Genomic DNA, 24,666 nt, shown 5'->3' with positions numbered 1-24,666 from the left:
TTTAATTAATTTTTGTAATGTAGAAGCTGTCGGGATTGATGAACATCTCTGTAAATATAGTAATAGTATGTGGCACTTAATCTCTGAACAAAAGTAATAGGTAATGGCTAAAAATAGTATTTCCTCTTTCAACAGGAGAGTTAAATATTGGTATTAACTGCAGCTTGATAGATTGGTCCAGAGCTGGAGGCTCAGATCATTCATGCTTGCTGACGTGGCCTACTTCTTTCTTTTCCTTTAAAGTATCACTTTTGAGTGTGTGTTTGATAATAAGTCACAAATGCAAATCAAAAAGCTGTTCTTTAAAGTGAAAATTGGAGCATGTTTTGCTGCACCATGAAGGCGGTGTAATTTCTAGAATGTGTTCTGATCCCATGCAGCTCAGCACAAACTGCTGAGCTGCGTTGAGGTTGTGCCTCCATTTACATGAGTGGCTGGTCTCACACGTGGGCAGCAACATCTCTGCGCCAGGGAGAGCCATTAGGTCCGGTTCTGATTATTTAACACTGTTTGAAGTGGTTCAATGTCACTGCTCAATAAATGCCTTCATAAAAAGTCAGTGAAAAATTTGCCTCTCCAATAGCCCTGTCACAGCCTCTCAAGGAACTGTTGAATTATGAGAGCTGGTGATTATCTGCCTTCATGTGTGGCCCGGGACTCATTGACACTGAGCACAAAGTAGAGAACAAAATCACAAGTGCTTGTCCAGCAGCACATCCTCTGGACAGTGTTTGCTTTCCCCCAGTTTCATAGGATAAGACCGGTGAGTTTGAAGTGTTGCTAAAAGAGTGATAACTAGTGCATATTTAGCCCTTGGAAGATGGAAAATAATGCATGGAGATGATTTGAATTAGGTGCTTTTATTCCGTGCTATTAAAGAAATTCCTTGCCCGCTCTGTGTCTCAAGTTGGAGCTCTGGGCAATTTTAAAGCATTATTTAAGCTGTGGCTTAGGTTTCTTTAAACAGAAGAGTGAGGGAAAGTCTTTCAACAGGAGAAAATAGTATGTAAAGATTTTCTCGTTTAAGCCTTTTTTTTTAGTAGCAGCAAATATGTGTATATGGGAATGAGGAAAAGGGAGTTGAATGGAACTGAGCAAGGAACTGTCGTGTGAGGTAAAATTCTGATATTGTTCTCTCAGGTCATCCTGGAAATACATTTGCATTTAAAATTTCCAGGCAAACCAAGCTGTAGGACCAGTGCAGAATGCTAAATGAAACCTGACAGCTAACCGAAAACGCCACACAGTGGTGCTGGGCATTCCTCTGCTCACACAATTGAGTTGAAGATTGTTTCTTTTAATGATTATGGATCTGAAATGAAGACTGGTTCTGAAAACAAAAGGGATGTCAATTTTATTCTGAGATATTTTCACTTGAAAGATGTTTACTTTCTGTCACATTACCCTACAACAGCTTGAAAACTCTCAGAAACTGTAAAGTGCAAATCCCTTTCTGCCCATCAGATAGTCACAATATACTCCTTTGTGTTGCTTAGGCTGAAATTCAATCTGCTTGGGAGGCTGATGAGTGGATAGGGGGACAGTTGTGATCTCAAAGATACTGGGTATCACCACAGAGGTACCTTTATGTTGCTTGTGCAAGCAGACAAAGTAGCAACTCTTCTGGGAAATGTGGTGATGCATTTCCTGAACAAGAGTAAAACCTGTTTCTGCTTAGGAGTAGTGAGATGTAGAAGCTAGGATGATGGCAACTGGGGAAGGAATGTGAAAGGAACCATGAAAAGCATCAGAAGAGATTGGTGAGTTTTACCTTTTCATGTGTCAAACTTGTGTGCCTGCAGTTATTGGCAATAAACTGTCACTGTGCAGACACACCAACGATGCAGAACAATCTGAGGAGACTGAGGGTTGGAAAGAGAGAAGAAAATGATTGGTAGGTTAATGTGTGTATTGGGTGTGAAAGGGCACCTGCAGTCACAGGGCTGGAACAAAATCAAGGGCCTGTGCTTGGCTGTGGCTGCTGCAGCGCAGCAGTTGTACGGACAGCACACTGGTCCATGATGTCCCAGTTATGAATGGAAGAATAACAGGCTTTACCTATGCAGTCTGGATGCATATTTGGCTCCCTAGCATAACTGTAGGGTGCTTGCCCTTGGAAAGTTTCTGAGGGAATGGAAAGAGTTGATTAGGAGAGCAAAGTGACTGATTAAATTATCAGTCTGAGGAATTATTAAAAATACTTTATATAGACCATCTGAGAAGCAAAGACTCCATTGATTTCAGGTATGATTACTCAAGAAACATAATCTCTAGCCTTTGCAAGAGGGTGTGATTAGACATAATGGGCTGCAAAAGAGAAGGTACCTTGAACATCAAGAAAAGCTGCTTGCAATGAAGCTAGATAATCTTCTATGAAAAATGGTGGTAATGTTGTTTGGTGTTGTGTGACACTCACAAAGAGCTGGAAAAAATGTTCTGCAGGGCTGGCCATTTGGAGTCACATCTTCCCTGGCTGAGCTGTGCCTGGTGATTAGGGTGGAGGTTTTGGAAACAAAACTCTTCAGTCTGCCAAGTCAGCTCCTCTGTTGAGAGCTGGCTGCTAAGCCCCCCTCTGTAGTCTGCTGGAAGGGCAGTCATTCCCTGGTAGCTTGGATTTGTATGGATGAATTAATAGGCCTCATTCCATCTTTAGGCTCTGATCCAGGAAATACCTGAGCATCAGCTGGCTGCTGTTATTCTGTAAAACAAATCTTGGAGCATCTTGAATTCTGTTCTGATCATGTGGTGAGAGAATATGGGAGGAGGCAAGTGATGGAAGGTGCTCCAGTGCTGAGCACAGCAGGCTGGGCTAGAAATGTTACTGGGTTTGCATTGACTTTGTTAATTTGTGTTCTTGGACCCCTTCTGAATTCTCCTCTTAAAGAAAAGCTGGAAAGCAACAGGCCTGAGGTATTTTCTGTTTAAAGATTCAGCCATTACTGGCAAAAAAACCCTAATGGATAGTGGTTGGACAGTAGTTGCCTTCTTGGACAGTAGTTACCTCTTTCTTTGCCGAGCCCAGTAATAGGCACAACTTGTTGGTAAAATGTGAAGAGCCATTTCAGAGGGTTGTGCAGCTCTGGGTTTTATTGTGTTACTGCACAGTCGTGATATTGTTCTGTTTCTCTCTTCAGATACGAGGTGGGTCAGTTCATGAAGTCTGATCAGACCACTGAGAAGTACAATGTATGATAACCTCTGTCTCCTGGGCGATTTGATGTTGTAATAGGCAATCTCTCCTCCACTAAACTTCTGGTATCCCACAATAAACTAAGAGTTTATATAAATTAGACATGCTCTTCCTGCAGAACTGGTGGAGTTATAAGGGCTCCAAGACAGTATGTTGTTGATAGATAGGGAGGAATTTGTTTATTCTGATTCATAGTGGCTGCTTTAAAAATTGGAGACAGTTTGTGTGTCTTCAGCATGAATGGTTTATTGAAGGGCAGGCAGGTAATACACGGACAAGCATTTACAACACTGGTTTAAGGATGAACCTCTTTTAATTAAGTGTAACTTGAGTCACTGAAGTTCCTCATCTGGTGACTTGGAATAAGGTTTTCACTTCCTGCATCATCCATTTGTAGTGAAGATGTAGAAGAAAAGAAGTTCTGATATTTCATTGTCTTGGTTGCAAAGGAAATCAGAAAGCTGAGAGAAGTTAAGTGACTTCCCAGCTTGGATGTGCTCATCCAACCCCTCTGAAAGCCTGCTGGTTTTCCTTTCAACATAATATTAACTTTTCTTTCTGTAAAATACTCTGTTACAGCTCTCTCCAAGAAGAGTGGAAGGCCACTTCTCTTTTCCTTTTTTAACTACTATATCCTGATCTATAGAAATACCAGTAAACTGATTGGATTTGGCGATTATCAGGTAAATAAATTTTACCTCCTAATTTCCCTTTAAAAGGAATACCCACTGTTGTTGAGATAGGTATGATTTGGGTTTATAGTAACAATTAGTTTTTAAAATACAGGCCCTAAGATCTTCATTGCAGAGTCTCGGTGCACTCCTGACTGCTGCACTGATGGTTACCATGACTTTGTTGGCATGGTTTTGCTTGTTCCTTTTGCTGGGTTTTGTGCTGTTTGGGCTTTTTTAAAATTTATTTTCATATTTGCTGTGGAGGATTAGGCAGAGGCTGCTGTCAGTGGGTTATCAGATGATTTGTTTGGATTGGCACAACAAAACCACCGCTCCTAAATAAAGCTCCTGGTATGAATTATCCTGTAGTGTATCCTATTGTTGGAGGCTAGGATTTTTCCTTTTTTTTTTTTTCTTTCTCTCCTGCAATTTTGTCCCATCTGTTGCCTAAGGGACAGTAACAAATGGTACTTAAGAGAGAGAAAAAGAAGTGGCCTGGGTGGGGTGAAGGGTGCAGCTGGCTGCCCTCTTGTAGCTGAGGGGCTTTCTCTTGTAAGGGCAGAGATAAGAGATCTTGGCTGGCAGGTGAGGGGCTGGGCTCGGCTCTCTCTCTTGGATTGGAGACTGCAGGTCTGCAGTTGCTGTGGGGAGAATTCAATTCACTGCCGCTGTGGAGCTCTGGCTTTTACTGCTTCTACCCTGAGTGAGCCTTTGCTCCTAAGAGCAGCCAGTGAACTGGGACCTTATTAACACCTTACCCCACTAGAAAGGACCCTCACCATCTGCTCGGGTGCCTCAGGGAAAAACCCGTGACCCCAAGCCCCTTTGAGGGAGCCTCCCCCGGCCGTGTCCGAGAGCCCGGCTGCCGCTGCCCAGCCCTGCCGCTTCTCTGCCACTGCTCCGGGTTTTTCACTACGCTGTAACCCCACCTCCCCTGCCTGCCGGGACACCCGCAGCTCCTGCTACAGCTCTGGAGTTTCTGATACGTTTCGTTTGCTGCTCTGGGGTCGGCTCGTCCCTGCGGTTCCTGCTCCAGCCCATCCCGCCATCCAGAGGGGCGCCGGGCCCGGCTGCCCCTGTGTGCTTGCTAAGGAAGCCCCTTTTCCATCCCGCCCGCCGTTAGCCACGCGCAGAGAGGCGGCGGCGCTCACGCCACAGCGCCCCCTGCAGCCGCGGGGGAATCACTGCAGCCACCCTGCCCGGCCAGGAGCCAGCAGCGCCCCTGCTGGCTGTGCCCGGAACTGCGCCGCAGGGGAAGCGCCTGGGACCGGGGTTGTGTTCTGTGTGCCTTGTTATACACTATTTACATACTAGTAAGGAACTGCCATTCCTTTTCCTGTTTCTTTGCCTAAAAGCCCCTTAACTTCAAAATTATAATGATTTGGAGGGAAGGGGGTCATATTTTCCATTCCAAGGTAGGTTCCCACCTTCCTTGGCAGATACCTGACCTTCAGATCAGGACACCTATCAGTGAAATCTGGATCAATCCAGTTCATAGTGCCAGGAAAAATAAATACTTGTGGTAATTCTGGCATCCCTGATGACAGAAGGTATTGGAAAATTTGAGAAAGCCCTCATTCTTATAAAATACCCAAGCCACTTTTGTCTAACTGAGAAGCAGCTTGCAAAGTTCAGATAAGAAGCCAGATGTTGGCCCGAATTAGTGAGATTTGCTTGCATGAATCAAATTTGGCATTACAGCATGCTTCCCAAATTAATTCTGTCATGTACAATTCCAGTGTGAGTTGATTTTCTATTTTATTCTGCATGACTTCTGTTCATTTATCATTATTAAGCTATTTCCTGGAGATATTCAGGCTTAAGTGTGTGTGACTATCAGAATTGTCTGCAGTTACACAGAAAATATTAATCCAGGTTAAAAGGTAAATTTTTTCCCATGTGTTATGTATACTGTGTTTCAGTCACCATTTCTCAGTTTACCTGAATATTTGATTTGAAGAATTATCCCAACCATGAATAAGATACAAGGTTTATGCTTAGCTTATTGTACTCATGTACAGTAAATTCTTTCTTTTGCTGTTTTTAACATTGGTAATACACTTCTGGCATCATCTCTTTTAATTTTTTTTTCTGGGAAAAGAGTATGCAAAAGAATATTTATTAGCTGATTTAAATTCAATTAACTTCATTTCCCTTTCATGGAGTTTTTAACAATGCTTAATGAGAGATGTAACTGAATTGCGGAGCTATTACTTCTCTCTGAATACATTGAGATCTTTGCTGAATTCTCATGAAGGTTTCTTGATCATTCACACTTTAATCCTGGCCTTCGTAATTATTTTGTAGCTAAGGAAAGTCCCATAGATGCTAATTCTATTAGCCTTTGCCATGCTTATTTAACAAATAGTTCAAGTTCCTCATTTATCTGCCTTAGTATCTGTTGTTTATTGGTGATTTTTTTTTCTGCCTTTAAACCCCTGGGCTGAGGCACTAAGACCACCCTGTGCTAGGCAGAGTATAAACACAAAGCAAAGTGCATTCCCTGCCTTGCACATTAACACTTTCATTTTATGGCTATGTGAGGGAGATTCTTCTTAACTGCCTTGTACTCAGACCTCCACAGACACTGAATTGCCACTTCAACCGAATTTAGAAAGTAAATCTCCAGCTCAGGGGAAAAAATAATTAAAATGGAGCACCATTGTTGCTAAAAAAAAATCTTGTGCTTGTTGAAAGATGCAAGAATTTAAGTTTATAAAGACTAACTATCATCTGCATGCTTAGGCAAAAATGTGATGCTCTTTCCTCTCTTCTCTGCCTTGCTTTTGCTCTCATTCAAGCCAATGAGCTGATAAATGCTTGGAAGTTGTGTATCTCTCCTATTAGCCTCCTTGTTTGCTTGCCTTCTCTCAACAGCTTCTCCATTCGCAGTGTTAAGCAACAGGAGAAGAAGCACACTTATAAAATTAAAATGCTCTAATACCGTGTAGTCCTGTGAAGAAGGGTGTCCTGCTTCTCCCACAGATGGTCAAACTAGAAAGGTTCATTTCTTGTCCTAAAGTCTGTTATGGCAAGAAGAATTATAAAAGCACACTGAAATTGCAGATCATTGCATTGCTGAACGCAGACTCCTATGTGTGGAGTGCTCTGAACTCCTGGAAAACTTGAGCCTGGAGTGTGATTTTGTGGGCAGCACAGCTTCAGAGGCAGAGCTTGTGGATGGTAGGGCAGTTAACTTAGCTAGGCTTTTCCCTAAGCATTTCTTAAGCATTCCTTGTTTTTCCTTTGGTTTTCCATGCAGGGGCACAGATGTACATGGATAAACGTGCAGACATACGGTGTTTACAGACTGAGCAGGATAGCTGAGCCACTACTCTTGGACCAGCGGCCCCCGCTCTGCTGGGTGTGCAGTGTGTCCTCCCTAGGGCCTGGTGTAACCTGGTTTGTGGAATTACGTGGCATATGACTTCCAGAAGCACACATTATGTGATGTATTTCTTCTTCCGGCACAACTGGTAGAAAATGCGTTCGAGGCTTGCCATTCTTTTCAGCCAGGAGATGGCATGTCCAGCCAGACCCTGGATGGCCTCTCTGAGGTGATCCCATCAGCTGCTGGGAAGGTTGGATGCAGCTTTAACTCTGGGACATACCCTTGAATGCTCCTTGCTTCGTGCTGCTATAGGGAACGCGGAGAATGCTGCACAGCCGTGGAGGCCACATCTGTTGGGATTCCTGCTCTATCCATCTGAGTTTTGCAAAACCTGGTAGAGCCTTGAAGAGCTCAGAATGGCTTTCTATCCACAAGCCCTACTGAACAATATCTACATAACTTGGGGCAGTGATCTGATCTTTGGGTATGACCCAGCTCTTTATGGGCTCCCATACAGTCTGGAGGCGGGTTGTGGTTTGGGATGGCCACAGCGATTAGGAGACCTCCTGGAGGGACATGAGGGAACTTAGGTAGTCATTGCTACTGCTTTGGCTGGCTGCAGAGCTCTGCATGCATTCAAAGATCCCAGATATGAGCAAATAAAAGCCTTTGCTTTGGTTCCCCCTTACTGGTGGTTTGTTTTTTTCTTTAACTCCTGAATCTACTATGATGCACATTCTCCCACCTGCCTGTATGAATGAGACAGCAGTGGAGCAGGTTTATTAGGCTGATAAATAACAGGAAAAAGAAATGCTGATAAAGAACAGTGGATTTAGTGGAATTTGAAGACAGTCCATACCACTGAGCAGCGCAGTATGCTGTGCTGGGATCAAGTGCTGCAAGATGGTGCCCTTAGTCAGGATTTGCAAAGTCATAGGGGATATTTGAAGCTGTTTAAGAGAGACTTGCTTTGATTGTGCTTTAAAAACACTTTCTTTTGCTGACTACAGCAAAGCCCTTATCTTCCTAACTTGGGAAGAGAAATCTCTAGGATGTGAGTGCTGCAGATCCTGCTGAGACCAATATTCCGTTTTGTTCTTAATTTATGATGGTTTTGGCTTGCTGTGAGGAAGTTAAATGTATTGTGGCTCTTTGGGAGGTGACAGGAGATGTCTGGGAATAGTGACTCCAGCCCTGATGCAAACAGATCTCAGTGTTCATGTCTTGTAGCTGCTACGGGGGTGTGATGGCCCGGGGCTTGCACTGTCCTGGTGCATACTTGGGTGAATTCTAGAGAAGCACATGGGTAAGAAATCAGTGAGTGTGGAGAAGCTGAGTGATGCCCGTGCATTTAGAATAGCCAAAGGTGCCCATTATTCAGTACTGAGTTTTTAGGTACAGCAGCACCACGTGCCCTCTTCCTTGGAGCTTTTCCATGCCGGCAGTGCTGTCTTAGGCTGTAGCTGAATCCTGCAGCACTGACAGCCGTGTCTTGGCGCTGTCCTGCTTCCCATCCCTCCTTCCCCACCCTCTCAGATTATGTTTCAGTTTCTTCCATGTAAGAACTGTAAATTACTACAGTAAACCTATTACTCTCTGGGGTTATGTTTGTCTGTTGCTCATTTTAATAAATGGAACTGTGCAACAGCCTTAAAGATAAAATCATGTGAATTAAGGTACTAGGTCATGTTGGAAGCTTTTACTTTCTACTGAAAGTGAAGGCAAATATTGCTAGCCTGAAGAAATACAAGGGAAATATTTACTGCGTCCTTTATACATGGAATAACTTGGGGAAGGATGCAGAATGGCCAGCCCTGCTGTACCTCACCTAAGTGAAGTGCAGTGCAGCTCTCTGGTACCTCAGTGAAAGATGGATACTGGCACAGCACAGCTGGATGCAGCTTGTGCCTTGTCCCAGCAAGGTTGTGCAGTGGGGGACAGTGGCAGCAGGAAACAAGGGCAGAAAGGATTCCCAAGAAAACCTGGGTCTTCTGAAGTCACCATTTTGCAAGTGGTTTCACATTCTCTTCCAGCCTTTATCTGCCTCCTTTTTCTCAGCTTTGTCCCAAGATGGAAATCAAATTTGCTAAAGATTAGAAACAAATACGTGTAAGAGGGATTAACCCGAGTTTTCAAGGCTTGAAGATGACTATGAAGGGAAATAAAGTGCACTTACATCCCTCTTTAATTCTGTTGGTTTTTTTTTAATATCATGCCAGATCCAGCTCAGCCTGTTTCTGTTACTGTAGTAGGACAGGCAGGGCAAGAGGGCTCTTGCATTTTTTTCTTTAGCAAAATTTGAAGATGTCTGGTCAAATCCCACCACCTTAGATAGGTGGCATATAAAATCAGCTCTTGAAAGCCTGCCCACAGACTGCTCCATCCCTGAAGAAAATGGACTTGGAGAGCTGGGAGGGAGGAGTGTTCCCTTCACTTTGATTTTGTCCTTACTTTTGAGGGCTCCTTTTATTTGTCTGGGTGGTTTGGTTTTTGTTTGTTTGTTTGTTTGTTTTTGTTTGTTTTTGTTTCTTTTTTTGTTGTTTTGTTTTGTTTTGGTTTTTTGTTGTTGTTGTTGTTTTTTTTTAATTTCTTTGAGCATCATTGTCAGGACAGAAATGTAACCTTTTAGAGAGACTGTCTCTCTTTTCCTGCCCTTTAATTAACAGGTGAGAGCTACTAAACATCATCCCATCAACATTTCTGCAAAATCAGGGTATTTCTGGTGTGTATATAGAGTAAACAAATTGAAGGAAAACCTTGGATTTAATAGCAGTCATACAGTATTCATAGTAGTCTTTCAGCTTCTTCTGAGGCTTCAGGATTAATTTTGAGGCATGGAACTAATTTTTTAATTACCTTTAAGCGAAGTGCTGCTGAGGAGTGAAAAAAGCTGCATTGACGCTGTGTGGGGAATGTAGCACCAAGGATCTGGCCCATCTTTCCTTGGGAACTGCTGCCTTATCATTATCTCAGTGACATCTTTGGAGTTTAGTGAGATGCTGACTCAGCATGGCCTAAATGGAGTCCACCAGCCTTTTGTGACATCTTGACTTTTTCTCCTTTGTTGTTTGAAAACGAAAGGATATAGGAGTTTTCAGGTTTGTTATTTAGTCATCTGGCTTTCTGCTGTGAGATTTTGTGGAAACACTTTCACTGTTCTTTAGTTACCCATAAATGATAGTGCCTAGAATGTATCCTGGGAGAACACATGCTTCTATTTTTGCTTAATGCTTAATTATCTTTTTTTGTGCTGCAGCATTCCCACAGCATCTACCTCTGTCGAATTTTGGTCTGTGAGTGTGTGACTGAGGTTCCACAGTTCAAGAATAATGAAAAAAAAAAAAAAAAACCCTAAGAAATAAGAATTCTGAATCTTTCAACACAACTGCTTTTGTGCTATTTGGTAAATGCTTAGGAACCTGCTCAATAAGGCCTGGGGGGAAAAATTGCCTGACTTGCAGTTAATTTTTACTGAGTGTAATCACACCTTCAAGGTGTGATTGCCCTTGACAGTCAGAGAGAGTTTTCCCTGAATTAAAAGACTAAGAAATGGTGCTTAGATTTGTGCAGGCTTTTGAGCATCTTTCTGGTTTGGGGTTAGTTTTTGGGGAGTTTCCCCTCTTAGTTTGCTTTGCCTGGACCCTTGGCAGCTTCCCAGCATTGTTCTCTGATGTGCTGGGAAGGAGTGGAGAAACAGTGCCCTCCAATTCAACAGAGGTTGGGTGATAGCATTTTGTGAAGGTTACAGCACTTACCAGTTGGCATTGTCCACCATCACAGATTCAACAAGCTCCCCAGTATGCCTTGATACCCAGATTCTTCCTCCTCTTCAGTTATCACCTAATTTTTGCTATTGTAAGATTTTCCAGAGTCTGGTTTCATATGTAGCAAAATCTTCTGGTTGGGTTGTGCCACTGGATGTAAAATCTAAATTGTGTTGTTCTTCAGTTACTTGTCATATCGGATCTCTCGTGTTTCCTCTGTTTTCATGGAAGCTTGAAAACTCTTCAGTATCATCTTTTGTTGAAGAAGCAGTTTTGTTCAGTTTTTAAATGACTTCTACTACTTGCACGGGGTTATTACCTGCTTGCAATAGGGCAGTGGAACTAGTGTTTAAAAAGCTCATAGGTTTGTGTTCTTCTTGCCCCATCAGAAACTTGCATCGAGGCTTTTGATGGATGACTCGGAGAAAGCACAGCAAAGGTGCTGCACTGCCATCAACTTTGCAAACTACTGTTTCCAGTTAAATTCTGGAGAGGCCCTTTTGCCTTGGCTGTTTGGTAGTGCCCCTTTGCCAGCAGTTAGTCTTGCATGTGTCTGCTTAGCAGAACAGAGCCAATTAGGTAAAATCAAAAAGCTCAGGTTAACCTGTGGATAGGAGATGCTTCAATGAGGGTGGCTGTTCTAGTTCTGCTCTGGCTGCTCCTCTTCTGGCCAGGCAGGGGTGATTCCCAGGCTGGTGACTGCTTTAACCCTCCTGCTTGCACCCACTAAGGGATCTATTTGCACAGGGTGACAGTGTCCAAGCAGAAGCTTTGACTGGTTTAGATAAATCTATTTAACTGTTCTGGCAGTGCTGGAGGGTTCCTGTGAGCTTGGATAACATTAGTCTGCAAAATGTTCACCTTTACATTCCTCTCCAGATGGTATTGTTTTTCCATCAGCTCTTTGCCTCTGTTTTGCCTGGTGAGAGGCTGATGCTTGAGACTGAGTCTCTTTTTTTGTCCACGTGCCTTTGTACAGGCTCACAAAGCTCACAGAGTACCATGTTAGTAGCAGGAGGCCTGTGTTCTCTCAGGAGGTCATACCTCTTCCTTTGCTGGAAACAAACTCATCCATCCATTTGTGTGTGACAATTTCAGTGGTCTTGAAAATGTTGGTAGGAGTGACAGTATGACAGTGAAAGTCTCTGAGGCCAACCTGGCAAATGAAAATGGAGAAGCAAAAGACACCACCACCACCACCCAGACTGAAAAGGGTTTTATTTTAAACTTCAGCCAAGCTGGCGACCTGTTGGGTGGTCCAAGGTAACTTGCTGCTTTATCAAGTGAAGGAGAATGGGGAAGAAGTCCTAGGTTGTTCTTTATATTAATGAATTGGTGTTCATTTTACTACCTTCCTTTCGTGGTAAGGTTGTTTATCTTTAATCCATCTAATACCAGTCTTGCCCTCAAGATGATCCTGAGGCATTCTTGTTTGTATGCCCACAACCATTGCAGCTAGATGCCACTGAGGATCTGAGAGCCTTCTTCAGTCTTCTAATAAAGGCCCAGTGCCAACTGGCACGATCCAAGAATTAGTGGACTCATCCATTAGGCTTTTCTCTGATTAAACCACCAGCCACTCTGCAGGAACAGCTTCCAAATCGCACTTCCCTCTGCAACAGGCAGGGATTTCTTCCTTGATTTCTTTGCAGCTCATGAGCCAAACCAACATCACACCTGCCTGCCATTCATCTGCCAGCACTGCTGGTGCCAGACCAGCTGTGCAACAGCAGTTGCTCTCTGTCTGGGGTGAGGACAGATTGCTACTACAGAGACTCAGGAAGTAATTGGATCAAAAACATAATTTGCTCTTTAAGCACACTGAGGTCCAAGTAGATCTCCTTCCCCCACCGAAAGACCGGGGCAGGGGAGAGGGGGGTTGGATAAAATAAGATGATATAGGAAGGAAATAAAGAGAGGAAAGAATTGAGCTGCATCCTCGCCATCTGTCTGCTTGGAGTGGTGCAGCTGCTCTGCCATTGACAGGTTGCTGTCTCTCCATTCAGTGCAGACAGCCAAATGACTTGTATCATGAACAAAACAGCTGAAGGTTAATACTACTAAATAGCCTGGTCACAAAATCTACCCCGAGGCAATGCTGCTAGAAAGCCTTAAGAATCCTCTCCCTCTCGATTTGCACTTCTCTTCAGAAACTTATACCATGTGGGAGCCAAACATTTCAGCACACATGCTTTTTCTGGATCAAATCCTGTGTCTTTGCAGCACAGTCAGTTTTGGAACATTGATAGGTTATTTAGAAACAAAGGGGAATGGCCAGTTGGAGTTACAGTGGTACTACTACTGTGCTTAAAATTAGTTAAGGATGTGTCTAAATGCTTCATTAGCTCAGGGTCTATCTGCTACCCAGGGCTGCACAGTTTTTGACAGTCCCAGTTCCAGGGATTTGTGGAAGATGCTCTCCTTTTAATTGTGAAGAAAATCCTCTTTGCATCAAGAGCTGTGGAAAACAGGCAAGCACGAACTGCAAGGTAACAGACTAAACAAAAATTCCAAAGGTATAGTGTGCTCTTGTGAATGGCTGTAAATACCTTTGTTGAAATATCAACTGGGCACTCAAGAGGTATCTGAGGGATTCACCCAGGGCAAGGAATGTGGGGTTTACTTCTCCTCTCCTAGACTACAGACTCTTTGAGGTGGTCTCATGACAACCTGGGTCCTGATCCAATACTGTTGACATCCACAGAATACTTTGTGTACCCAACCTAAAAAAATAAAATCCAGCACAACACAATTTTGGATACTCCTCTCCTGGAATTATTAATGATGATAAAGATTTTCCAGAGATGAGTCATGGGCAAGTGTCCCTTCCTGAGCCTGAAAGACCATTCCAGCAGTTGTTAGTCCCTGAGAATAGTTCTGCAACTGAGTCTAAATTACAGAAGATCTGAATATGGTTTAGGGGCTCAAGGTGTCTCTCAGAACTGTTCAGAGAGGTTCATGATGAGATGGCAGTCTTTACATCACGTATATTTGCAGTGTGGGACTATAAATTAGTGATGGCAGGAGCACAAAATGATAGCTGAGTTGAATCCAAGTGCTTTTTATGATAGCCCTGTAATTGCTGCTACTTCTATTCAGCTCTTCTTTTTTTGTTAGTTTATTTCCCACAAAACCATTCCCTACATACTGCCTCCAGCACACCAGGTCCTAACTTTGGTGCACAGCTTATCCAGCCTCTGGCTGCTTTCAGTTATGGAGAATCAGTGGAGCCATGAAGTTGGCAACCTCTGTAGAAGTCCAAGGCCTATACCAGCCCAGACTTTGTGAGCTGAGAGATGAGAGACCCGCTCTGTCTCCTCCCGCAGTAATTTGTTCTCTGATGTCCAGGCATATCATCCTCACTGGACAGGAGGCAAAAGCTTCTTTTATATCCTTTTCTTCTGTTATTCTCAAGGGGTTCAGGCAGTAGTGTGTGCTCCGAAAACGGCAGCAGATGCAGGCTGTGTTCTCATATTTCTGGGTTTCCTGGGGAAGCTTTTGACTAAGCAGCTGCCGTCTCATGCAGAGTCAGAATCTGAGTCTCAGAATGTGGTAGAAATGTCAGAGGAAATACAAGAAGTTGCTGCCCCCAGCTATTCGCTGCCTTTCTTCAAAATCTGCAAGGCTGCTGGAGCAGAAAGTTATCTTATCTTGTATCTGGCAGCTTCAGCAAAGCTTCACCTCCCTTGGCAGCAGAGCTGATACCAGCAGAGCTGCTGGATTTACACAGCAACAGTGAAACACAGCCCCACGACCATCCTTGCTTTGGTAGGGCAGGAGGAGGGGCAGAAGGGATAGTAGTTTCTTAAATTTACCTTTGCAGACTTGAAAGCCATCTCTAATGAGCTTAGGATGAACTGCCTCCTTAATATTCTTATTAATTTTTTTCCTGTTTCCCTCATACTATTAAATGCAAGCGACAATTATTTATGTTTTCAGGATTCATGATGGTAGAGTGCTGTCCATGTAAGGATTGAACTCTCTTTATTTTTGCCTTTTTTTTTTTTTTTTTAACATTTCCCTGTAGTCATTGTGGCCTGGGAATTGAGAATTACAATGTTTTCCATTCCTTTCCTTTCCTTTTGCCCAATCCCTGCCATCCATTCAGAGTTTTTGTTTGCCACTGGGGCCTTGTGAGCATCTCTTGTAAAACTCCACTACATCTTCTCCATGTGCCTCTATCTGGTGCTATTGCTGGCACCGACTGTGATCCCCACCATGGAAATAAGTAAGCCCAGCTCTGCTCTGAAAATAGATTCATGTGAGAGGTGAATTTCTGAAAGGTGGTGTGCCAGAAGCCTGGTGGTTTGAGTAGAGATGTTCATGATAACCTTGGTGATCCTTAGAGCATGTTCAGCAAAGTCTACAGAAGTGTGAAAAGAGACAGATAAAGTTCTCAAGGGGGTTTGTGGGTTGTGACTTAATAATTCCTTTTTTGCAATGCAGACTGTAAATTCCTGCTGCACTGGAAGTCACTCTTGGCTCTGCCCTGCTGTCAGGTGCCTCTCTCCCCCTCTCCTCAGTGCTCCTTCCAAAGCTTGCTCGCTGCTGGCCGTGCCAGGAGCAGTGGCTTGGATGAGAAGGGTGAGATTTGTTTCCCTAGGCTGGCTGAGAGTCCAGGTTGCCCAGGACCCATCGCTGTCTTAATCTCCTTAGAGGGTTGCTATTGTTCTTAACAGGAAGCTGCTATTCCTGAAGATGTTTTCCACATGGGGTCTGACACCTCAGCAGACAGACTGAGCACTGGGCTCATTGGGTGAGGATGACTCTGAGCAGGATCCCTCCCCATGCAGGAATTGTTTATAAATAGGAGGACAAATTGACATGTTCCCATTTTCTTTTCCCACCTCCTACAGTTCTTGGGAATGAGGAAGGAAGCCAATAAGAAATGTTGATGTTGGCATTTGGCATTTGAGTCAAAAGCAAAGGAAGATGAAATGAAATGCCTTTTTTTTTTTTTTGGTGGGCAGAGAAGTGTTGCTGCAGAGGTAGTGCCAGGCTGCTGCCAGGATTTGTTGAGTTTTCAAATTCAGGGGGAAAACAGTTGACAGTTTTTATCTCTGAGATTCCTAAAGTGACTGAGCCAGGAAAGGAGATCCAGCAGGTTCTTGACTGAAATTCTTGCAAAATGACCTCGTTTACACTCACTGCATCCTCTAGCATTAAAACCCTTTAAACACTACTTCAAAAATTCAGGAGTTCAAGTGCTTTAATGGAAGCAAAGGAGACACTTTTCTGTTTTGTCCTGAAAGAGCTCATGGAGAGTTCAAAGGGAACTTCTAGTGTGTAGTTATGCTGCGCCCACCCATCCAAGAGCTTTTCTCCTTGAGTTAACCTGAAGCTTTAATGTTTTCTTGAAATCACTCTGGGACGTTGACTTTAATGTGAGACTTACAAATGGGCAGCCTGTAAACCAAGGCACTAATAGATCAAAGGTGAATTTAACTTTGAATTATGCACTATGAATAGGATTTTCTAGTCTTTTCCTGATGAAATTGTTCAATATTTTTCTATGATTTTCATTAAGGCAGAGCTGAGACAGTGCAGAAAGATTTAAAAATCTCAGTCTATAAAGACACTTAGGAATTTGAGGAACATTGCCATCAGGATGGTTTTTTTATCTGTTTTGTTAAATTGTAGCTCACCCCTTGAAAAATGTGTTACTCTTCTACCTCCAGGATTAAATTCACAGCCTGCTTGCAGTGTGAAAATGCTGGCAGTTGCATTTGGAAGCTTCACTTGCGAGGTGTTTTCACTTAGCTGAATATGAATTCAGCTTGGGGTGCTGTTTTCGAAAGGCAGTTCACTTGGTGCTCTAAGCAAAGTGGAACATCACCACTCTCACCCATGTAGGCAGCTGGCAGAGATCTGTGCATCATTGTTCCTGTGATCAATTAGTCCTCAATGTTTCAGAGTCAGTCTATGGCAAGTGAAGAATGAGACATTCTAAATATGAATTCCTGGAGTTGTGAGTGTGAAGAGAGCTTTTAAGTAGGAGCCTTGAATATTGAAAAAGTCATAATCTGAGATAAGATGGGGGATATATTGATGCTTTTAGACCATATTAATCCTGTAATCAGCCCCTTAAATTTTCATTTTTGTTTTTGGTACATTCTAGTGTTCTCTTTGTCTCCAGAGTTAAATTTGACACTTTCTAATGCTGATCTTTCTATAACTTTTTCATCTGGCTTCTTTTAAGAGTAGCACAAAGAATTTTTGTAATTATTGCCTTCAGGTTTTGATCTTCATTAGTTTATGTCCTCAGAGATATAAAAGTAGACTAAGTGTAACTAATGCAAAAGAAGTCAGAATTCATGCAACAGAAACAGGCTGCCAGGAATAACATTCTGGTTTTGAACAAAACTGCATCACTAAGCACACTACACCTTTTCCTCCTCTGCCTCACATGTAGCATTTACCTGGAAATTGTACTGCCCTGTGGCTCAGAGCAGTTTGAGATGAGTCTGGATTTTGTGGCAGCTTTACGGTTCAAAAACCTCTCGAGTCATGTTTCTATCCATGCTGGTCAGGAGGTCTCTAAAGCTGCAGCCTGAAGGTAATTTTGGGTCATGAACAGGGATTCTTCTGAGAGCCTTGAGTTGCTGCTATCCCTGGAGTGGGAAAGTAGGCCAGCAGTGTGTGCCTGAGAAAGCTGTCATGCAATTCTGAAATTCCACTTCTGGGAAATGCTTGGTTTAAGGGATGGTATCAATACTTGATGACAAATGAAATCTTCATTTGCTTTATCTGCCAAAGAATGCACCGATTACTGAGCTGGAAGAAGGAATATGTAATTACAGTCTCCTGGAACTTCTATGCAACAGCATCATGAGTTGGGTTTTTCTAGGCATTCTCTTTTTCTCCTGAACCTATAAGTAGTTTAGATATACTGAATGTTAGATAAAGGCAAGATAAATGTATTTCAGCAAATTAAAAAAAAAACAAAACATACTTCATGCTTGTATTGATGGAATAGCTGAGCTTTAATCATCAAAGTTAGGTCAGTTTAAGTAAAAAAGGAAGTGGAATTTTATTCTGAAATGACCCCCTTAAATCCTAAAGAGTAGCACTATGATGTAGGTTTATTATGCTGGTTGATCAAATTATCACTGATTATAGGCAAAATGGAGGATTTTTTTTTAATCTGCTAGCATAGAAATGTCAAAGCAGGTTCTCCAAGCAAAACACTATTTTCATACCCATAAACGCTTCATTTTTTGAGAGCCAATTAGCTATTATTGTGCTCTCTGTTGATAATATCTGTCAGAAGTCAGGAGGTGTTCTGCCAATTGATGGGAGCAATTTAAAGGACACAGACACCAATGGAAAGAATGGTCTTATTTTACTGTGGATTTTAAGGCAACACAAAAGTAAAATGATACATACAGTAAAGCTGCAGGCTTGGCTTTAGCAACAAGCAAAAGTAAGAAAGGTAATGCACCTAATCATTACTATACAAGAGAAAGGATAGTGATTGAGAGAGATACATCACCAATTGCCTAAATACTCCACCATCATCCAGAGCCCACAGTCCCTGGGGGGCCCCGTTTCACAGCGAGGACCTGGAGAACCCTTCCTGGCAATTGGAAAAATCCTACACAGTGCTTCCACCCACAGGTGAGGTCTCCAAATTCACCCCAAAAGTGGGTCCAGCGTTTATAGGCGCAAAGCAGCAAGTCAAAGTGGCTTGATTGTATTTTATCACAGAAACTCCTGGATCTGATGGCACACTTCCCAGTCAGGAGGGACCAGGGCTTGGCCAGGGCCCTCGCCTTGGCTGGGAGGGTTTCCCATAAAATACCCTACAACCAAGTCTCTGTTCATGTCAGTTGGGAAAGATTCTTAAAATGCTAGATTTCTTGCAGGTGACTACGCAAGGTTATGTGAAAGTTTCTAAAGCAGTCAGTTTGATGTTAAACAGATAGCATCAGCATCTCAGTCATGTATTTTTAGCTAAATAATACTGATGGTGTCAGCAGCCACATATTGCCCAGGGTCCATCTTGTAAGTCAGCTCTGGCTGAGGCCTGCTCATGCCTCAGCACATCAGTGGGATTTCTCATACAATTAGAGCAGTTTTTCAAACACTCCTGCAATGTCCAGCTGTGTCTGCAGGAATTGTTGCTGCTCTGGGTGATGATGTTTGTACCTTTTGGTTTTGCAGCACATCCCTGGTGTCGATTTTGTTGATGTGTTATCTCCCGCATGCTGCTGAGGGGTTGCTTTCCCAACCTTGGCCCAGGTGCTCAGGACACCAGTGCAGGGCTCTGCAGCCTCCAAGCTGAGGGTGATTTCTCCAGTTCTGCAGCCTCTGCTGAGCTGCTGTGTTTGTGCTCCTGAAGGCAATGCAGGCAAAATGCACTGACCTTGCCCAACACCCTGACTAAAGCCAACACCTCTAAGTTCACCTAAAATAAGGCGTAACAGAATGAAGCTGATACTCGTGAAGCAGACAAAGGGGGAATATAAGGGGATTGTTTCATTCTCTCAAGTGCAGCAAAGATTAACTTCAAAATACATATTTTTGAACACATGTGGTCACATCCTTGCAAAGTGAGTATGAAATGTCACAAAACAAAAGCAAGAATGATTTATACCCAGGATGAACTAAGCCAAAAAGGACATATATATATATATATTCAGTTAAATTTAGCAGTGTGTTAGAGTTGGTACTAAATACTATGCAAAGTGCAAGGCATGAAGAACTGTACTGAGAATGTGGATGCATGTGAATACCACTGTGTATCTATGTGTATGGTATATGTATGCATGTATATATACATATATATATATGTATGTGTGTATATATACACACACACACATATATTATTTTACTAATGGCGTTCTATGTTTATTGGCCAGTTATTTGCAAAAATAATCTTTAAATTATGAAGGTGTTTATGTTGGGGTTAGAAGTCACATAATTCTTAATTCTGTGCTTCACCTATTTATCTGCTCTGGGGTTGTTAACTGTGTTAATAGTCACCTCAGAGGGACACTTCAAGACCAGCCCAGGGCAGGCGGTGATATTGTGCCCATCATTTGAAGCCCTAAAGAAAATATTTCCAGTACTTCTAAATGATACATTTAAGACTTTTTTGGGCCTTCCAGGACATCTGCTCTCCAAAGCTGATCACAGTAGACCATGTAGCATATTTCAAACTTTTTTCTGTCACCTCCTTAATGCTGGGACACAGAGCTGCTTGCACTGTCTGTGCCCATGGAAGTTTTCTTTCTCTTCTTTAGAGGTAAGTGTAGCTTTTAATATTGGTGCCAGTGAATTGCTCTCCATGAAGAAAATAAAACAGAAAATGGAAAAGTGCAAGAAGAAATATTTGAATCAGCAATGAGGTAGAACAACACTGATTATTGTGCTTATTTTACTTATGTGTGTGTGATTATGGGTTTATTAGTGCACTCTTTAAATATATTGTAGAATAGCAATATTTACAATACTGCTCTTTTGTTCATCTTTTGTTGCAGAGGTGACTTTCTTGCAAAGGCCTGACTTTTTTCAACTAGTTTGTATTGCCTGTCAAGAATTTTCATGCTGACTCTCGGAAACCTGCTGCAGAGTCTTCCCTGTTTACTATTCAGTGCTGTTTTCATCTTCCTTTAGCAGGTAAGCACATGTTTCTTCAATACTAATTCCAACTGGAAAATGTTCCCAAATTCAGACACCTGGAGAGTTCCATTTTGTTGGACTCCATAGGGTTAACATCTCTCCTCCAAAATTTCTGCCACAGGAAAATACCTGAATAATAGTGCAGTACTTTGGAGTCTTAGCATCAGTGCATGTCAGTCTGCATCCATCTAGCTTTAATGCAACTCAAAAAATGCTGTGCATGATCTTTCAGTTGGGAATCTATTTAGAGCTGAATCAGAATTGTGAGCGAGCAATATAGAAAATTGCTTGAATTGTTGCTGCCTGAGAGGAGCCTCTAAATAACTTTATGTCCTTGAGGAAAAAAGCCCTGAAGAGGAGAGCCAGAGTGGGTGATGGAAAAGCTGGGGTGTCACCCCCCAGAGTGCCCTCAAGCTGAACAAGAGCATTCAGCTACTGATCACCAAGATCACAGTCAGTGTTGCAGAAATAGATGTAGCTGTCCTGGCTGGCTGTGCACTAAAGCAACAAGGGATTCTCAAATGACCCATATATAATTTTTATATATATATATATATATATATATGTATATGGGTGTGGCAAGAAGGGACACTGAACAGCTGAGCTGTAGCAATGTCTTACACAGCTGCAGCTTTTCTGCAGGGGGGCCTGGCCAAACCCTTAATATTCATTGTTAGAATTGGATTTGTGTTTGAGATTCAAGGTTTTTAGGAAGAAAAAGATTTTTAATGATTTCTTGAAATCACTTTTGTTAAATGCTAGTCATCAAAGGAGAGTGTGTGTGGTGGTGTGCAAGTGCATTTATGTGAAAAGAAAGTAAATGTGCTTACTCTGTCTTTGATGTTGTTCTGTTTTCCTTTTAACATTATCATCGCACATAGGAACTCTTGGTTTTTTTGAAACAACTTAGAAATTTTCCCAGAAAACCATTGTCCATTTCCTCCTGCAAAAGGATTTTCTTTCTGAACTTATACAGATTTATTTACTTTATCACTAAACTGCAGAATCTAACCTCTGCCATGGCTTCGGGATTTTTACTTTTTTTTTTTAAGGAATTAAGTCTTTTCTAAAGGGTGTTTTTTAAGGAATGAGGTCTTTCCTAAAGGGTTGGCTCTTGAAAACTTGTATTTCCATTTCCTTGGTAGTAATGCATGCTTTTTTCCCAATCTGTATGACATGGGAACTCCTGTTCTGTGGGACTTTATTGCAGTGATAGCTGCGTTTTCCTACAGTGTTACTTGGTCTCATCCCAGGCTGCAGGAGTAAATGGTCCCCTATAAACTGCAGTTTGCCAGAGCCTTGCTTGGCTCTAATCATAGTCACAGTGTTGTGTTGGAAGGGACCTTGAGGATCATCTTGTTCCAATCTCCCTGCCATGGGCAGGAACACCTTCCACTAGAGCAGGTTGCTCCAAGCCATGTCCAGCCTGGCCTTGAACACTTCCAGGGATGTGTGCAAGGCTGAAACCTAGAGCAGAGTTTATCTTGTGCTATAAACTGGGCACAGATGTTTCAAACTAAGGGGAAAATGAGCCCACTCATTTTTACTTGTGCTGCACTTCTTGTCCCTTAGGATTTTGAGGGTGCTGTTTAGGTACTGCCATTCTGGATTCCCTGGCACGTGAGTTAAGGATGTCAGTAGCAGAGAGGGGATATTGTACAATGGGAACTTAACAGTCCCAAGTCATGAGGAGTATGGGCATCGCTTTTCTCTTCGTAAGTGATTCATCTGGAAACGGTGAGGGAAGAATTACTCAGGCAGGAAATCCCTGCTATCTCTGCCTGCATTATTTCAAGCATACCCAGAAAATTTCTGCTTCTGAACTTTACAACCCTCCCTAAAACAAATACCCACATCTGCTCTTAGCTAAATTAACAGTCCACCAACTAATCTGCTACTAAACATGAGTTCTGTCAGCTGCAACTCCAAATACTCCTAGGAGGATTCAGCCACTGCCAGCAGAACTAAAAGCTGCTTTCATGCTTCACTGGAATATTTTAAACATTCACTGTGTACAACCCATCTTTGGTTTTTTCAATGTTAAACTTTTTGTTCTTGGTATTCTAAATAACTCAGAATAAATAGAGACACATGTAAGCCCTGTTCTTAGTGCAGCATTTGCAAACTATCCTATTATAAACTGTTTATAGATTGCCATGTAATCTGTAACCTTACTGTGATGGACAGTCAGATCAGAGTTCCCACCATGCGAGGAGACATGATTAAACATTATGCCTTGAGCAATTTACCAGCACCTTGACAGAGTGTTTGCTGACTGGAAATATCAACATCTTATGAAAAATCACTGCCTTCCCACTGCAAACCCAGTATTTTATAACCACTTGTTTTTTTTTTTATTTGCAAAAATATATTATTTGGCTGGCGATATAGTAAACTTTAAGCAATGCTTGCAGTTTTATTGTATTCAAATTTTATTTTCCAACGTATTTTTATAGCCATAAGTATTACTTGCTCTTCATTGTGGTATGGTATAATCTAAAGAACTTAGGAGTATGGCTGTACTGTAACAGGGGCCATAGAAAACAGGTATTGAGGGCTTCAGGCCCCCGTTAGTTTCCATCTGCAGGCCACAGCCTTTGTAAATGTTTGTACATAGGCAGTATATGTACACAGGTTTGTACATTACTTTCTGGTTGTGTCCTGTGTTATTTCATGGACACGTCACAGGTTTCAAATCCAGCATATGCAGAAGCCCTGGCATGTCAGGGCCAATCAGGAATGGCAAAGTGACACATTTGCTGTCCTCATGAGGAGACAGAAGTCAGTAGGAGAGTGCTGAGATAATAAAGGAGGTTAGAAGGGTTTACTGTGTCACAGCAGAGAAACACTCATTATTATAGTAATTAGGATTATGGGAAATTCCTGGCAAAACTGTGACTCTTTGTTTGCTCCCTTTTTCATCTCCAAATACAAAGAAGAGAATCTGGCACTATTTTCCTTTATTGTTCCATTGTTGTTCACTGCTGGAGGGTGTAACTGTAAGCTGAAGTCTCCCTAAAATTTCATTTGATTCCCTAGCCAGAAGATGTTCTTAGCCAGTCTTTCTGTTGAGGTTGTCTCATGAAAGCCTTTGTCCTTTCCCTCTCAATCTCTCAATGCCTCTCAGCAGCAGATTCTTCAAGAAATACTAATTTAATATCTCCCAACTTGAAATACCAGCTGAGCTTGTACCAGTGATAGCTCTGGAAGATGTCTTCATCCAGGGTCAGAGCATGTTCTTGAGGTAATTAAACATTTGTTAATTGGATGTCAGATTATTTGCACAATCAGGCAAAAAAATCTTGGGAATGGCACTCATGTCATCTAATTTTAGGTATGTACAGCTTGGAATACCGTGTCCATACCTGAACTACTCACATTATAATACCTTTACAGCCAGTGGAGAGAACAGGCACATACCCAGCGTGACCTTCTCACCAGGCTGAAATATCCTTTAAAGGATGCATTGCACCCTGAATGTGCCCAGTTTTCTCCAGCAATTACAGAATGAGATCTGAATTTTCCTGTACATTTTCTAGTGGCTAGAGCTGAATGAGCTTTAAAAAAAATGGAAGACCAAACTGGAACGACAGAACTTTCTCTCAAGAGTGTCTTAAATGTACCTTCCGGTTCTGACCTCCCAGGCCACTGCACTGCTGTTGCTGTGGTCATGAGTGTCTTGTCTCTCTTCATAGCTCTTATGGAGAATTTAATCAAAAGGAAGAAAGTAATTCAAATGCTGTTTCCAGTTTTCATCCTTTTACTTATTTGCCATCTCACGAATGCAGGCAGTAGTAAAGTGTAGGTACAAGGAAAATATTCTATCTATAGATCTACCTGTTAATACTATGTGAAATAATTCTACCATATAACAGCTTAAGTCTTACTTTTATTACATTGAATTTTGCAGTAATAAAGGTAAAAGTAGTACCTTTCATTCCTCTTCCATTTTCTCCAGGAGGACAGGTCACATCACTGAGGTCTGAATAATCCTCCAAAAGTTAAATGATGAGGATTACATTCCACCTGTGTGATAACTCAGATGTTGATACCATGTTGTGTCCTATTGAAGACTGAGACTGG

The 24,666-nt window shown here is 42.2% G+C and overlaps 1 protein-coding gene and 1 long non-coding RNA gene across 4 annotated transcripts in view; one reads left to right on the top strand and one right to left on the bottom strand.

Annotated features, from left to right (window-relative positions):
* PRR5 (proline rich 5) overlaps positions 1-24,666 on the top strand; it is an 80,681-nt gene that overhangs the window by 1,827 nt on the left and 54,188 nt on the right. For all 3 annotated transcript variants that reach the window (XM_053978672.1, XM_053978673.1, XM_053978671.1), the window contains exon 2: positions 20,442-20,580. The gene's annotated coding sequence lies outside the window, so the exon portion shown is untranslated. The remainder of the gene's footprint in view (positions 1-20,441; positions 20,581-24,666) is intronic.
* On the bottom strand, positions 3,421-4,939 carry LOC128807941 (uncharacterized). Its single transcript, XR_008437321.1, has 2 exons — positions 4,789-4,939; positions 3,421-3,626 (listed from the first exon to the last, which is right to left on the bottom strand). It is a non-coding gene; the product is annotated as an uncharacterized LOC128807941 (long non-coding RNA).

This window comes from Vidua macroura, chromosome 5, assembly GCF_024509145.1.
Source record: "Vidua macroura isolate BioBank_ID:100142 chromosome 5, ASM2450914v1, whole genome shotgun sequence".
Taxonomy (NCBI): Eukaryota; Metazoa; Chordata; class Aves; order Passeriformes; family Viduidae; genus Vidua; species Vidua macroura.
The sequence above is the reverse complement of the archived record's forward strand: the minus strand, read 5'-3'. Positions and strand labels throughout refer to the sequence as shown.